Source organism: Silene latifolia, chromosome 4 (genome assembly GCF_048544455.1).
Source record: "Silene latifolia isolate original U9 population chromosome 4, ASM4854445v1, whole genome shotgun sequence".
In the NCBI taxonomy this organism is placed as follows: domain Eukaryota; kingdom Viridiplantae; phylum Streptophyta; class Magnoliopsida; order Caryophyllales; family Caryophyllaceae; genus Silene; species Silene latifolia.
In genome coordinates, this window is record NC_133529.1 from 13,682,071 (window position 1) to 13,697,623 (window position 15,553).

The 15,553-nt window shown below is 34.5% G+C and overlaps 1 long non-coding RNA gene across 1 annotated transcript in view; it reads right to left on the bottom strand.

The window, feature by feature from the left end:
- Positions 1-1,789: 1,789 nt before the first annotated feature.
- LOC141653033 (uncharacterized) overlaps positions 1,790-15,553 on the bottom strand; it is a 63,042-nt gene continuing 49,278 nt past the window's right edge. Inside the window, exon 5 of the long non-coding RNA XR_012547322.1 lies at positions 1,790-1,922. This is a non-coding gene — a long non-coding RNA (uncharacterized LOC141653033). The remainder of the gene's footprint in view (positions 1,923-15,553) is intronic.

Genomic DNA, 15,553 nt, shown 5'->3' on the forward strand with positions numbered 1-15,553 from the left:
TAGCCAAATTGTTAAAGTATGATGCACATATGTCAATTTGATCGTATCATAGTGTTATAATATGCATAATAAATATTATGCATGATTAGTAATTAGTTACAAACCGATTCTTATTCTCCAATTCATAATGCTTTCAATCCTTTAAATCATTTTTTTTGTTTTTCATCAAATATACTATTTTGTAGCTTACAATATTTTTGGATAAATATTTTTTTTGAATGATTTGTTTATATTTTATTTTCTCATGAATTAGGAAATGCTAATATTTCGTATGAAGTATAATAGTATTGTTTTGATTATAATTTTTGATGAATGATCGAATATGAAGAAGCTATGTTTGAATCTAAATTCATAAATCTCTATTTATTGCGTGATTTCAATAAATGTATAATTAATTTGCTCATCTTATACTATTAATAATAACTATTAGAGTTCACTTATAAAGTCTTCATCCTTACTTTACTCTCTTACTTTTTGTCCCCAAACCTAATCTTATATATAATACGGAGTATATTATTAGAACACAAATTGTGATATTTTATATATGTGTAGCTTTTCCTTGGAATTATTCGGAATAGTTGTTAAAGTTGCTCATATAAAAGTTCACGCCTGTTTCTTTGGAAGATAAACATAGGGCCAATTAGTTTAAAATGCACCAAAACGACAATAAAACAATATCTCCATTCAAGCAATAAAGAGGCAAGTTGCAATGTTTGTTGGTGAAGAAAATCATTCATATTTTATAATCTTTAAGCCGATCAAAACAATGATCAAATAATAAAGAGACAATTGAAAAATCATTAATTAAAAAGGCAATTAAAGAACCATTAATTTAAGAGGCAATTGAAGAATCATTAGCAACTTAAACGAGAAAATTGAGAGTCGTAGATTTTTTTTCTATAAAATCTCACCCAAATACCAAATCATATTGTCTTATTTGATACCAGGTTGTCCAAACAACATTACCCGTCCTTACAAAAGTCAGTTTTTTTGTTCTCTATGTAATTTAGAGTATTTTAGTGGAATTTTATGTCTCCTTTTTCATTTTCTTTTTATTCATGTATTTATATTTAATAATCTTAATTGGAGGTGCCAATTCAATTAATTAAATTGACAATTTAATTAATGATGTTATTGTAGGAGGTGTGTATATATGTTAATGCGATCCTAACATGGATGTGCTTTGAATTCACGTAATTATTTTGCATACCCAATAAGAAATATTTTTACGAAACTAGAATAATTATCCATATTGTACAAGTTTTAGGATTTTGATGCGAGTATTTATTTAAATTCTATATCTGTATGTGTACTTACTATAAGTTAAGTAATAAGAATGTTATATTTTTGTAGAGAAAGAAAGGAAAATGAATGAAAAGTAATCACGCTATATATTTCGAAGTTAGAAGGTTTTTAAGAGTAGAAAATAAATTTCAATGTAATTTGTTCATATATCGAAGGGCGACTTCTTTTAAGTTTTGTTTTATTGGTAGCAACTTGTATTCATATTTTTAAAACATTTGAAAACATGGGACGACAATGGAGCGCAAATTCATGTTCCAATACTTCTATGATGTCAAGATTGTCCATATAAGACCACAAGTACCCGAATGTTCAATTTGACGAACTGTCCTTGCTTCAAAACAACTAAGCTATTCACATTTTGCTTTGCCTATAATCCCGAATCAAAAATTTGGAGTGTATTGAACTTTTTTTTTGAAATACCGCTCCCTGAGTCGTGTTCATTTACTTACCTTTATTTTTAATTATTTTGTGAGTGGGCTTTTAATTAAAATTAAACAAATGATTGGGAGAGATACTCCAAATAAGTTATTCACAAATTACACTTAAACACTGTTAATTATTAACGATCCCGTGATTTTCACGGGCTCAAAAACTAGTTTGTCATCAATTTAATTGCACTATATAGTTTTAAATCACTAGCACCGTGTAATGGACCCGATTAAGGGATCTCAATGCAAATATTATATAGTTTGGGTTAAAATTAAATTATATAGAAACTTGGTAATTTTCCTAAATATTTGTAAGAGACTAAAATATGGTTAATTTCCTTAAAATAAAATAATTAATTTAGATGGTCAATTTCCTTAAAATAAAATAATTAATTAAGATGGTCAATTCCAAGGAGACTAAGGAGTCGTTTGGTTACATACGGGAACTTACAATGCCTAGGAAGTGTCATATCACATGATTTTAGAATTCATGTGAATTAGAAAATGTTGTTTGGTTACATGTAGGCATTGTAATTCATGTAGGTATTCCCACTTACCTAGGGGGATCTAGGTAAGCAACTTCCTCCATTATGGAGGAATTGGAATTCATGGGAAGTTCCAATTCATGTGAATTGGGGTAACCAAACAACCTACTCATTTTGCAATTCACGTGAATTAAAGTTCCTGTGTAATTTAGTGGGCAACCAAACGACCCCTAAAAGAAAGAAGATGCATGATAATTTTCTTAAATATTTATAGACTAGTATTGGTGCCCGGCTTCGCCCGGGCTACCTCTATTTATCATTATTTTTTTTTTCATTAAATAAAATACTTAAAGTTGCATAAACCATTAATTTATCATTAATATACTTTTAATAACATATCCTAAAATTACGATGAAATAAATTTTGAGACAAATTCATTACTATTTACTCTTATTAATGAAACAATAGTAATAACATTTCACTACTTGCCCGTAATCATTGTTACTTTCACTACTCCCGTCGTAATTATTGTTACTGTCACTAATGTCGCATTAACATTGATAATTTCTCTACTCCCGTTGTAATTATTGTTACTTTCACTGTTGTCGCATTAATATTGATTATTTCACTACTCTCATTGTTGTTTCTACAACTCTCACTAATCTCGTTGATAATATTGTTACTTTTATTATTCAAATGAGTGATTACTATCATATAACTAGATCCAATGTTACTATAATTCTTTCTTTACTGACGAAATTACTTTTACTACTCAGACATGCAATTTTAAGAGGATTATATATTTATATAAATATATTACATATGCATTAAATCAAATCGAAAGAATTATGCAATATTATATATTATGAAATCTAACTTGAATTATTTATAACCTACTTATATTATATTTTTGTATGTTAAATAATTAACATTCTCTATACATCGAATAAACTATAAAGTTTAATAAAATTGCATGATTTTAAATTTAATATATAACTTTATATAATTTTATGATGATAATAATTAATACCATAAGTGTGCATGTTTATACTAATTAATTATTTTATTTATGATGATAATAATTAATACCATAAATGTGCATGTTTATACTAATTAATTATTTTATTTTAAGAAAATTGACCATAAGTGTAACACCCCCTCATACCAAGGTGCCTTACCAGGACCACCCTACCATGAAAGTGCGTTACTATCTCGGTTACCCGAGGTTAGTAAATATCAAAAGCTTCTGAACTAAGCACACTTATTAAAGTACCAATAATATAATGTTTACATCAAAACCAAATCCCAAATTGATCCAATGAAATATAAATAAATGTCTAACAACTGAAAATCATAACTACGACTCGAACAGCGGTGCTACGACTGATGATGACAATTCCCCCATGACTGTCCCAAGCTCACCAATAGCAATACCTGTCAAGTCTGCTCACCATCCCCGAATGGATCACCGCAGTTTTACAAACAACAACACGGGGTCGATTACTCAATCAATGTAAGGCGGACAACACGGTAACCCGGTGATCATCCACACTCCGGTCTCCCGATCTCACATAGTAACCGACTACACACCGAAGTGTGTAGCTCGCGCATTACCCATCGCAAGGTAATCCACGCCGCCGATGGGTGACCGCAGCCGATCCCACCAAGTCCAGCTCATCAACGAGCGACTAAAAATCCCTGTCCCTTAATGTGCACATCCCCTCCCGTGGCGGGTTCCACGGAGGGCGAACTAGGGTGTGAAGCCACTCCCGCAAGTGACTCCACCACAATCATAAACACACAGCATCACAGCTGTCACAACCTCTCCACACCAACATCGTCACAACAACGCCCATACTCCGATGATCAGCAGTTAACAATAATCACAAAACAATCATGCCATAACAATTAACAGTAAACTGAGTAGGAAAACCCTACCTTAGCAATCAACAGTAGAATAGAGATCAGACAATCAGAAAGGCTCCTCTACGAAGTCTTCTCCTATACAATAACCACACATAGCACGATTACATATTGAACAATCCCCCCTTTATTCCCAAATTCCAAACATACAGTAGTCCCAACAAAACATAAATGATATGGGGAATGAACTTACCAACAGTAGGATGCGAGATTACACGCAAGGATCACAACGATTGCACACACAATGAGATTAGGGAATGATTAGGGAGTGATTAGAGAGTGATTAAAGTAATCGTAAAATGATTAGGGTTGAAATGATGTTTTAGAAACTGACGGTGAATATAAAAATAACCCTAAACACTCCCGCATTAAACCGCTAAAACAACACTCACCAGACCGGATACTCGGTCGAGTAAAGTGTATACTCGGCCGAGTATCCTCTACTCGGTCGAGTATTAACCATACTCGGCCGAGTATTCCTCGGCAGAACCGAAACGGACTCCACAATTAACACTACTCGGCCGAGTAGGCTCTACTCGGTCGAGTATACAACCTAATAAAATCCGTAGTATTACAGTTTTCCCCCCTTAAAAATAACTTCGTCCCGAAGTTCACACCCCAACTAACACGAGACACCACAAACACAAAAGACACACCACAAAACAAAAAAAAGACTTTTCACACAAACATTTGTCAACCCAAAGGACTACACCAAACACCACCAACCCGACTCAAAGTAAGACAAAACACAACCGCGACCATCTCCTACCCCCCTAAAAGACAACGGTTACGTCCCCGTAACCAAACATACCTGATCAAAAAGGCTAGGAAAACGTGTTAGGTTCATATACCTATTATTAGACTCCTCTAATAGTGAACTAATTAACTTGTTAATTATTTGTTCTTTAGATCTAGTGCATGCATAACAAAATGAAAGATTTATAAGAAAAACAATGTTCCTTACATTGTTGTATGGTTCGAAATTATGGGCACAAGTAAGGTCACCTTCCTTCACTTGTTCTTGAGCTTATAATGATGGATGATCCTCCTAAGACTCCAAGTTTAGAAGCCACTCCAATAAATTGCACCCAAGATTAATCTCAAAAATTCCTACTAATATTAACTAGATATATAGTAGAAATATTACCTTAATAATACTAATAATCTTGTATTACTATCTTAAGTAATATATGATATCTATTAGTATTTATGGGGAGCATTTATTTTCATTTGCATGTGAGGATTTTTAGAGAGAAAGCAAGTGAAGTAGTAAACTCAAAAATGAGCAACAAAAGCCCCTTTTGTAAAGGCCAAAACCGGTTGGCATAAGGGCTAGAAGGGAATCTCTTTTTCCTTGTTTTTATTCACTTGTATTGTTTCGGTAGAGTGTGTAAGAGTTGGAATGATTAAAGCTAGCATGCAAGGTCACTATCAAGCTTTAATCATAAAACAATAAAGACAAATGAGCATCTTTTGCTCATCTTATTTGGCCGAAATTTTAGTCCTTATTTGTAGGAGTGAGCAAAAATATACGATACGGTTTTATAATACGGATACGATACGGTATACGGTTTGAGTTATACGGATTTCCGTATATACGATACGAAAATCCGTATATACGATACGGTTTTATAAAAACCGTACCGTATCCGGGTCGGGCAAAAACGAAACCGTATATACGGTTTCTGACACGGTTTGAAGTTTTTGTATAAAAAAGTTAAAAAAATAGAAAGTTCCTCTTTCAACTCCACTCTTTTAATGTTTTTTACGACTTTTTTTTTTACTAACTTATCTCAATAAACAAAAATCAGCCCTTTATAAGAGGTGGTCATGTTAGAGGTAATTATTAACTCTTGAATAATTACAATGATTAATTGGGCATTTGACACCAAACCGTATCCGTATATACGGATTCCGTATACACGGTTTTTCCGGGTACCCGAAAACCGTATATTCGGTTAAACCGTATATTCGGTTAAACCGTATAGGATCCGTATAGTGATTTTTGCGATTTTTAAAACCGTATACCCGATACGGTTTTCAAAACCGTATCGGGTACACGGTTTTGCTCACCCCTACTTATTTGGACCATTTTTGCCTTTTGTCATTTGTCCCACAAATGCTTATAAGTCTTATGTTCAACTATCTTACATATTTAATTATTAATGTAATCATTTAACACTTAAATGTTACAAATAATAATATAATATACACTCCACTTTTTGAGTAGTATACTACCATTATATCATCATATAATGGGTCCCATAATTATTAGTTAGTTAAAATTACAACTTCTTGTAACTTTAAATAACTAATTACCTCTACCTCAAAACTTATATTAATGCCTCAACCAATTTAGTAATATAACACTTAATTACTAAATTTAATCTTATTTAATCACATTAAAATAAGACGCAAAAATTGCACTCCCACAATTAAGGAATTAATTAATTCAGTACGCATACAATTAATTAAATATCTATTTGGGCTTCATCCTATAGGTGTGACCTAAAGGGATCAATCGACCATCACCGTCACACGACAGTAATGTCAAACTCTAGTCAGCCAATCATTACTGATTAATGACGGTCAGTCGACTATATAAAGAATCATCCCTCACGTATTCTTAATATGAGATTTAATAATGATATTTAAATCATGTGATCGCACTATTGTTGAGGACACATTTCCCAACAATCTCCCACTTGTCCTCGACAAGTGTGCGTCACCAATTCTCTTGTCCTATTACAATCTCCCACTCAATGCAAGGTGTCTTGCAGGTCGTATTTACATTTGATCATATCTTGAGTGGTTTTCTCGATCCGGAGATTAAGCGTCTGACCGGAATTATCAATCATAGATACCTTCCGAGCGTGGCCACGCATTTCCAATTAACTACTCCTCGAGTGGCCTTGAGATTTCAAACAACCCGACAAGGGGTGGACAATTCCTATCGCCCTATTCCCTTCGTTCAGCCACAGTCCATCATAACCCAAAATATACCCAGTTTGACCTCATTTACAAAATCGTAGAGTATAAATCAAAGTTAATCAGAAGTTGTGCCAACTTGGGCGAATAGTCTCTAGTCAAAAGAATTGACTCATAAGAATACTATAGTAGCTCTTGCCACGACCAGGCTTTATGAATTACCAGAACTCTATAAGCGGTCATCGCCGACATGCATTGTCCCATACGGTCTTGCCTATGTGATCGACTAGTCATCCCATATGACTCTATGGCACTTGAACTTGCCATCAATCGCATCACACTCTAGTCACTTCGAGACGTCACCTCATATAAGTAACTAGGGGCGAATACCATGTTAATCCAGTTCACTTTAATGGGGTTCAATTTGTCTCCACAACCCATTTGGATAGAACAAGGTTATAAATAAACGAGTTTGTATAAATAAACTCAAACGACAAATGCGATTATCATATATGAACCAAAAAACTCAGATTTTTCATTTCATATCTTATAATCTAATACAAATTTGGCATACGCCTTAGACCCATGGATATAACATGATGGTCATGCTTTGTTTGCGATAAAGGTTTGGTTAATGGATCAGCTATGTTGTCATCAGTTCCAACCTTACAAATCGCTACTTCCTTTCTTTCAATGAAATCCCTAATTACATGGAATTTTCTAAGTACGTGTCTAGATTTATTGCTAGACTTGGGTTCTTTAGCTTGAAAGATCGCCCCACTATTGTCACAGAAGATCGTGATGGGATCTTTGGCGGTGGGTACTACCTTTAGCCCTTCCAAGAATTGCCTAATCCACACGGCTTCCTTAGTAGCTTCTGATGCTACAACGTACTCAGCCTCCGTAGTAGAATCCGCAATCACAGCTTCTTTGAAGCTTCTCCAGCTTATGGCACCACCATTGAGCATGAATATAAATCCAGCTTGGGATTTCATATCATCTCTATCTGTTTGAAAACTCGAGTATGTGTAACCCTTAACACATAACTCAGAGTCACCTCCAAACACTAAGATAGAATCCTTAGTCCTTCGCAAGTACTTAAGGATATTTTTCACAGCTATCCAGTGACTCTCACCTGGATTCTCTTGATATCTACTAGTCATGCTTAAAGCATATGAGACATCTGGACGAGTGCATATCATGACATACATGATTGATCCAACAGCGGAAGCATAAGGAATCAACTTCATGCGTTCAACATCTTCGGGTTTGGAAGGAGATTGAGACTTGCTCAAAATGATTCCACTCCCCATAGGAATTAAGCCTCTCTTGGAGTTTTCCATCTTTGAAACGTCAAGAATCTTTTCAACATAAGATTCTTGACTTAATGCCAATATCCTTTTGGTTTTATCTCTATAGATCCGGATACCTAGTATGCGTTGTGCTTCCCCTAAATCCTTCATTTGAAAGTAATTTCCCAAATACTCCTTGACGGAGGATAACATTGGAATATCATTTCCAATAAGTAGTATGTCATCCACATACAATATTAGGAACACAACATTGCTCCCACTAAACTTCATGTATAAACATGGTTCCTCAACACTTCGAGTAAAACCATTCTCTCTTAAAACATGATTGAATCGATGATTCCAGCTTCTAGATGCTTGCTTAAGACCATAAATGGATCTCTTAAGCTTGCATATTTTGTTAGGATTTTTCGGATCCACAAAACCTTCAGGTTGTAACATGTACACTTCCTCTTCTAAATGCCCATTTAGAAAAGCGGTCTTTACATCCATTTGCCATATTTCATAGTCATGAAATGCAGCAATCGCTAACAATATCCGAATGGATCTTAGCATGGCTACAGGAGCAAAGGTTTCATCATAGTGAAGACCCTGAACTTGAGTAAAACCCTTTGCAACAAGCCTAGCCTTGTAGACATCATCATGTCCTTCTATGCCATTCTTTATTTTGAATATCCATTTGCATTGAAGAGGTCTCACTCCTTCAGGCAAATCCACCAAGTTCCAGACTTGATTTTCGTGCATAGAATTAATTTCGGATTCCATGACTTGAAGCCATAAAGCTGAATTAGGACTAGAGATTGCAGCTTTGTATGTAGCGGGTTCTGCCGCTTTCTAGAAGCAACACATCAAGACTCCCATCCTCTTCGATAAGTCCCACGTATCTATCAGGATGGCGAATTTCTCGACCCGACCTCCTCAATTGAGGAATGACTACCGAATTAGAAGATGAAGGAACGTCTTCACGTGCTTCTTCATGTGACTCTACTTCGGTTTGTGTCTCTTGAACTTCATTAAGTTCAAAATTTCTCCCACTCTGTCTCTTAGAAATAAACTCATTTTCTAAGAAGACAGCCTCGTTAGACACAAACACTTTGTTCTCTTGAGGTTTGTAGAAGTAGTAACCTCGGGTGGTGGTTGGGTAACCCACAAAGATGCATTTTTCGGATCGTGGGGCTAGCTTGTTGTCGATCTTCACTTTGACGTAAGCATCGTAACCCCAAATCCTCATATAGGATATATTAGGAACTCTTCCTTTCCATATCTCATATGGTGTCTTTTCGGTTGCTTTTGATGGACTAATGTTTAATGATTTAATTGCAGTTTGGATTGCAAATCCCCAAAACGAGTCAGGTAACTCGGTTAGACTCATCATAGATCGAACCATATCTAGTAGGGTTCGATTTCTCCTTTCGGCTACACCATTTAGTTGTGGTGTGCCAGGTGGAGTGAGTTGTGACACAATGCCACAATCCTTCAAGTGTGAATCAAATTCATTACTGAGATATTCTCCACCACGATCAGATCGTAGTGTCTTTATCCTTTTGTTCAATTGGTTCTCAACTTCATTTTGAAATTGTTTAAATTTCTCAAAAGCTTCACTCTTATATTTCATTAAGTAGATATACCCATATCTACTCAAATCGTCGGTGAAGGTAATGAAGTAATCATAATTACCCCTAGCGGTGATACTCATTGGTCCACAAACATCGGTATGAATAAGGCCCAAAAGTTCACTAGCTCGTGTCCCTTTACCACTAAAAGGACTACGAGTCATTTTACCTAGGAGGCATGATTCGCATATACCATATGATTGGAAATCAAATGGTTTGATCACGTTAGTAGAAACTAACCTCTTAATGCGATTCTCATTGATATGACCCAATCGACAATGCCAAATGTACGACTCATTTGGATCACTTGATTTGAGTTTCTTAGTTTGAATGTTATAGATGTCATTCTTTGGATTTGATGTTTCTAGAACATAAATACCATTAATAGATGAACCTCGGCCTATGACCAAGTCATTTCTAGAAATAGTACAACAATTGTTCTTGATAGCAAAATTAAAGCCATCTATGTCTAGCATAGCAACTGAAATAATGTTCTTAGATAGAGTAGGTACATAAAAACAATTATGCAAATACAATTCAAATCCATTCGCTAGAACAAGTACATAAGTACCCTTGGATGCGGCCGCTACCCTAGCTCCATTCCCAAGTCGGAGATCAACATCGCCTTTGTTCGCCTTTTCCACGTTTCTTAGCCCCCGTAAATGATTACAAAGGTGAGAACCACAACCAAAAGTATCTAGTACCCATGTTGTCGTGGAAGTGAAATTTACATCAATAACATAAATCTCAGTAGGAATTTTACCAAGTGGAATGACAAGTCCATCCCTTATATTTCCCAAATATATGGGGCAATTTCTCATCCAATGTCCCATTTCTTGACAATAATGGCATTTATCATCAACTTTGGCTCCTCGACCATTGTTGGGTTTTCTGCCTTTTCTTCCCTTCCTCTTGAACCTTTTCCCATTAGTAGCAAGAACTTGCTTGCTAGAACTCCCACTTACTTCGGCATCCTTCTCTTTCAAAGATAGGGACCTCATAGACTTAGTGACATGGTCTACATGAGACACATTCACATAAGGCCTAGTAATAGTAGGAGGTATGGAGGAAGTGATGAAATTTAGATTTCCATCGGAACCGATCCCAAAATGAAGCTCTCTAGTAGTATCGAGTTGGTGGTTGGAGCAAATCTCGTCAAATAAGTTGTAACATGACTCAACGGTAATTGGTGTTGTTGCTTGTGATGGATCCATTGTGATATAAATCAACTACAATTTTGGAGGTAAAGGAAATATTAACATTTGTCATTTTTAATTTAAACTTGTAAACATTTTTAAACAAGTTTTAACATTTATATAGTGACCTCCACCCAACTACATAAATGATTCCGAGATCCAAATTCACATCAACTCGGGCACGGTGAGCCGATTCATCCCTTATTAATATAACTCGGTGGATTAACTCTTTAATCGATTCTACTTTTAGAACTCTCGGTCGATAAAAATTACTTTTATTTTTATCTTTAGCCCGGAACACATGCGACTACGGTCAACAATACTTCCGTTGAGCTCAATCCAAATTTCGATGTAATAACTTTTTACTACCCCACTTCGCCAACGTAACAAGGTTTGTATTACGGTGAAGCCGGATTAACTCCCTTGTGAAATTGGTACTTCATGGGTTTCTACTTTTTGGTAAGGCTTTTTCTCAATTTTTATAATATGTGAGAGGTCTTGTCAATTTATTATCTATCACATTTTAAGTGAACTAAATCAGTGAACTACGATAATTATAATTGACACGGTCGATGATTCGATATGATATGCATGTGTTGTTATGGCGATTTGGCGATGCATGCAACATATTAAAAGAAATGCAAAGCAATAAATAAAATTCCTAGTATGGCCTTCCTAAAATAGAAAATCAAATAATCTATTACATATTCAGAAACCAACTCCTTTGGTCCCTTGAATCTTCAAGTGGCATGCCTCCCAAGACACCGTCTTTGTCGGATCACCTTTCCGAATTGCACCATCTTTGAAGATGCTCCATAATTACAAATAATAATAAAAATACATAGCTATTCCTATTATACATTTGTAAAATGGAAAAACTAATGAAATAAAAATAAAAGTGATACGAGATCACATTAAATTACAACCGAATCAATATTCCCTTTCATTACGGGTAATATTGATTAAAACTAAGGCCATACTAAGATAAAATTACATAATTCAAAATTATATAAGTAAAAGACATTCAACAATTGAAATATGCAGCATTATAATATGTACTTATCATGCAAAATCATGTGCCAAATCGCCCTATTTAACTTATGTCGTACATATAACCCGGTTTCATGGAAATGCGTGATAATAACCTTTTAAAATCACTAATTAACACTTAAATCACATCTAAGCTCAAGTTAATTATCCTAACACATTTTAGGACTCAAAAATCAGTCATCACTAAATTTTTGACAATAATTCAACTTGATTTAATTTTATGCTCATTTTTGACCTTAAAATCATTATTTATATGAAATAAATCCAAATTAAATCATAAATGTTTCAAAATTTGAATTTTAAATTTTTGAACATTCTGGAATAATTCCATGACCCTCATAATGTCAAAAAACATGGTTAAAATTTTCGAATTAATTTTGAGAAAAATAGTTGCATTTTTATCGTTTTTATCTCATAAAATGTATAAAGTATACGAAAATTAAACCAATAATTTTTAAAACTTTAGATCTGATTAGTGGGATATTTATGAAACTTAAAATAATTTTCTCAAGCCATACAATACGTTTTAGCTAATTTTTGCTAAAATAGTCACTATTTATGCCATTTTTACTCAAAAATCCATAAATCATGCTAAAGAAGATATTTAAATCTAGAAATTTACATACTCTCTGTAAATCTTTCATGTGACATCATATTAAAAGATCATGGCTTAATTCGAAATTTTACTATTTTTTAACCATTTTACCTCTTTTAATCCATTTTTATCTCATAAAAATCATAAATCATGCAAAATTAATCAAATTAACTCGTACTTTTACACACAACTTGTAAAATATGCATGTGAGGTCATATAAATTTTTTAAGGTCAGAAACGAAATTTAACTATTTTTAGCATTTTAATTCCCATTTTAGTCATAAAAATGTAATAAAATGACCAAAAATCCTTAAAAAGAACAATAAATTTCCATGAATCATAAAAATGACCTAAAAACATTTTAGGACCAGAATATATAACATGCATGGTGATTTCGTGGCTTATACTAATAAATCACAAATTTTTAGTTTTATATGTTAACCTTTTAACTCGGAAAAACAATAACCGATTATGCATGCAACATCCTATGCTCTGATACCACTTGTTAGGTTCATATACCTATTATTAGACTTCTCTAATAGTGAACTAATTAACTTGTTAATTATTTGTTCTTTAGATCTAGTGCATGCATAACAAAATGAAAGATTTATAAGAAAAACAATGTTCCTTACATTGTTGTATGGTTCGAAATTATGGGCACAAGTAAGGTCACCTTCCTTCACTTGTTCTTGAGCTTATAATGATGGATGATCCTCCTAAGACTCCAAGTTTAGAAGCCACTCCAATAAATTGCACCCAAGATTAATCCCAAAAATTCCTACTAATATTAACTAGATATATAGTAGAAATATTACCTTAATAATACTAATAATCTTGTATTACTATCTTAAGTAATATATAATATCTATTAGTATTTATGGGGAGCATTTATTTTCATTTGCATGTGAGGATTTTTAGAGAGAAAGCAAGTGAAGTAGTAAACTCAAAAATGAGCAACAAAAGCCCCTTTTGTAAAGGCCAAAACCGGTTGGCATAAGGGCTACAAGGGAATCTCTTTTTCCTTGTTTTTATTCACTTGTATTGTTTAGGTAGAGTGTGTAAGAGTTGGAATGATTAAAGCTAGCATGCAGGGTCACTATCAAACTTTAATCATAAAACAATAAAGACAAATGAGCATCTTTTGCTCATCTTATTTGGCCGAAATTTTAGTCCTTATTTGGACCATTTTTGCCTTTTGTCATTTGTCCCACAAATGCTTATAAGTCTTATGTTCAACTATCTTACATATTTAATTATTAATGTAATCATTTAACACTTAAATGTTACAAATAATAATATAATATACACTCCACTTTTTGAGTAGTATACTACCATTATATCATCATATAATGGGTCCCATAATTATTAGTTAGTTAAAATTACAACTTCTTGTAACTTCAAATAACTAATTACCTCTACCTCAAAACTTATATTAATGCCTCAACCAATTTAGTAATATAACACTTAATTACTAAATTTAATCTTATTTAATCACATTAAAATAAGACGCAAAAAATTGCACTCCCACAATTAAGGAATTAATTAATTCGTATCGCATACAATTAATTAAATATCTATTTGGGCTTCATCCTATAGGTGTGACCTAAAGGGATCAATCGACCATCACCGTCACACGACAAGAATGTCAAACTCTAGTCAGCCAATCATTACTGATTAATGACGGTCAGTCGACTATATAAAGAATCATCCCTCACGTATTCTTAATATGAGATTTAATAATGATATTTAAATCATGTGATCGCACTATTGATGAGGACACATTTCCCAACAAAACGTTCTCGCATGGCTTCCTCGGGATCCCATGTGGCCTCTTCCACATTGTGATTGGACCAAAGTACCTTGAGTAAGACCGTCTCACCATTTCTTGTCTTACGGACTTTGCGGTCAAGAATCTCTTTAGGTACCTCGGCGTAGGACAAGGATTCATCAAGCTCGATGTTCTCCATCTCAAGGATATGCGACGGATCACTCACATACTTCCGAAGCTGAGAAACATGGAAAACATTATGGACTCTATCTAAAGCTGGTGGTAAAGCCAATCTGTAGGCTACTTCGCCTATACGGTCCAAAATCTCATAAGGACCTATAAAGTTCTGACTTAGCTTACCTTTCTTCCCAAACCTCATCACACCTCGCATAGGTGACACTTTCAAAAGGACCTTGTCACCTACGGTGAACTCAATGTCCATGCGGTGTAAATCGGCATAGCTCTTCTAACGATCTTGAGCTGCTCTCATCTTTTGCCGAATCACTGAACTTGCTCAACCATATCTTGTACCAGCTGTGGCCCTAAAACCACTGTTTCAGAACTGTCATCCCAACAAACTGGGCTTCGGCATTTCCGGCCATACAAGGCCTCAAAAGGCGTCATCTCGATACTCGTATGATAACTGTTGTTGTATGAAAACTCAATCAGATCAAGTCGGTCCTCCCAGCTGCCCCCAAACTCCATGACACATGCCCTTAACATGTCCTCTAAGGTTTTGATGGTTCGCTTAGTCTGACCATCAGTTTCCGGGTGAAAAGATGTACTCATTTACAAGGGTGTACCCATCAACTCCTGTAGTTCTTGCCAAAACTTGGATATGAACCTCGCATCACGATCAGAAACGATATCCTTGGGTATACCATGTAACCGAACCACATGTTTCCTGTAACCCAATGCCAGCTGCATCTTAGACCAAGTATCTTTCTTTGGA